Here is a 2,713-nt window from a genome sequence, read left to right as displayed (position 1 = left end):
CTCGGTCACGCAAAACACCCACAAGCTTCAGGACCCCAGGCTCCTTCTGTGTTGTTGCTCGGCCGTTTCCGGTCCGGCGCCTGGTCACCACCCGCGGCCACACCGCAGTCCCTGGGGAGGAAAAAGGGGGCGGGACGTCTTCCCTTTAAGGGCGCAGGCGATCACACTGCCCGCATCCCATGGGCCAGATCTGAACCACGTGGTCGCACCTTGCTGCGGGGCCAGCTGCGCGCGAGAGGTGCCACCTGTATTCTCGGCCACCGGGCACCTCGTTTGGAAAAACGGGGGCCGCTTCTGAGAGGAGCGGGTGTTGGAGGCCGCTGGCAGTCCCCGTCACAGCTGGCCTGCGGCAGGGCAGTGACCGGCACCTAGGGGTGCCTGACCTAACCCAGGCCGTTAACCACTCCTCCTATTACTGACATCGTCATTTGACTTAATCCTCAACTCTCCCGGCAAAGTGGGTATCATTGGCTTCGTTTGACAGAAGATGTATCTGAGGCTCAGAGAGGTTAATTAATGTACCTAAGGTCACACAGCTGTATATGCAAACGGATGTGGGTTTTGCTCCAAATGCCAAGCAGGAAGGAAGTGGACCTAGGAGTTTTGAGCACTGCCAGTCCTCACCCCTGAGCTGGCCAGACAAGAGCGGGAGTCTACCAGAGGGCACAGCCCCCCTACACTGAGCACCCCCCTACCCCCTCGGAAAACCTCCGCCAGTGTCTAAAGCAGCAGACCCAGCCCATTAGCCAGCGGTGCTGTGCACCAGCCGCTCTCCCGGCCTGATGGATGGGAGTCATTAGCCCAGGCTGCCGGACACCTGAGCAGCGTGAAACACGGGACAAGGGGCTCTGACTGTTTGGGCTGACAGTGTTGTTAATATCTCCATTTTAGTGGGTCATTTGTCTCCACCTCGCCACAAGCGATAAATCCACCTGCACTCCAGGGCTGCGGAGGAGGCGGCTGNGTGCTGGGGCAACGGGAAGGAATTAAAGAAACGGCATCCATCGCCCACGATGGATGTCATTCTGCTTCCTTTGAGTGAAAGAGGAAAGAGATGTGTCCACTGAGGACTTAGAGAAACTCACCTTCCCACCTCCCCTCCCCTCCTCTTCATTCCGTCTGTGTGTGTTTCTTGAGCACCTACTATGTGCCAGGTGAGCCATGCAGTGCAGCAGTGAACGTGACATTCCCAACCCCAACTCACCTCAGGGCCTTTGCACTGGCTTTTGTCTTCTGCCTCGACTACCCGAACACACAAGTTTGCACATTCTTGTCATCCTCTGGGGCCTGCTTAACTGTCACCCCCTGACCCAGCTGTCAGAACAGACGCCCTCCCCCGGCTGCCCTCTGCCCTGCCTCCCTGATCTATCTCCGTCACAGTGCTCGCCGAAAGACAAAACCATCTGGGTCATTTTGTGCCTCTGGGTTTCTCTGTGGCTCCAGTGAGAGCCCTGTGTGTGCGGTGTCACCTGAGCAGCAGACTCCAACGAGGGCGTGGCAGTGGACCAAGTCCCCGCCCTCTGCATCTCAAGGGGGCGAAGTCCCCACCCTCTGCATCTCAAAGTCCCCCCCATCTCAAGATCCTTCACCTCATCACAGCTGCAAAGTCCCTTTTCCCACGTGAGGTCACCATTCACGGGTCCTGGGGATCAGGATATGGATGGACATCTTTGGGGGGGCTGTTATTCTGCCCACCACAGACCAGAAAGGTCAAGATAAACAGTGATACAGTTAGCAGAGTCCCCAGAGGCAGGAAAGGATCTGATGTGTTCCAGGACCCAACAGGATGCCTGTATAGTTTCTACACAGGAATCTCAGAGGGCAGAACTCCAGGCATCCAAATGTTCATCGAGCACCATCGGTTCACTTTAAATAACTAAGGTCAGTGACTGGCGGACGCTCAGAATCTGCAGGTAGCAGAAAGCCTATGTAATGATGACTTAAACTCCTGCTCACCAAGCAAGGTTAGAAGTAGACGTGCCCTAGGTGGTTTTTCACCAAGCATCCCTATCTGTCATTTTGCTCTACGTTTCCAACCATCTTTGGCTTTTTTAGCTTCTGATTTGTGGCCTCATGATCTCAAAATAGCTGCCACAGCTCCATACATCACACGCGAACATGACAGCATCCAAATAGGAAGGGAAAGTAAGGAAGAAATTCTCTTCTCAGGTGCCTCCCTCTCATCCTGGAGGAAAGCCTTTCCCAGAAGCCCCTCACCACCTTCCTCCTTGGCTTTCAGTGGGTCACAAGTCAGGAGGGATACAGGACAAATCACCACTGGCAAACAGGGCCTGGGGTTGCCACAGCTTGCTTAGAAACCGTAACTCATCCCCTAGGCCTGGGCACAGTGCTGCCAAATTCAGGGTTCTGGAAGCAAGAAAGAAGGGAGAGTGGCATCCAGTGATAAAACCGTACCCACTATGGTGCCTGGCACAGGACAGGCACTCACCAAACATGGATGATCAGTGGTGACCGTGATTATGATGGTAATTCGTTCTGGCTTGCCAGATGGTAGATGGGGGATGGATGGATGGATAGATGGACAGATGGATAGATGGGTGGATGGATGGATGGATGGATGTTTGGGCTGAACTTTGGTTAAGTCAATTATTTTCTTTCTCATCCCCACTCGAAAAAAAAGGTGATTTTGTTTCCAGGTTTTTTGTTTGTTTTGGCGGCTTCAGGGAGGGTGAAAGTAAACACAGAGCGTGAG

The sequence above is a fragment of the Crocuta crocuta genome, unplaced genomic scaffold (assembly GCF_008692635.1).
Source record: "Crocuta crocuta isolate KB4526 unplaced genomic scaffold, BGI_CrCroc_1.0 scaffold71, whole genome shotgun sequence".
Classification (NCBI taxonomy): Eukaryota; Metazoa; Chordata; class Mammalia; order Carnivora; family Hyaenidae; genus Crocuta; species Crocuta crocuta.
The sequence above is the reverse complement of the archived record's forward strand: the minus strand, read 5'-3'. Positions refer to the sequence as shown.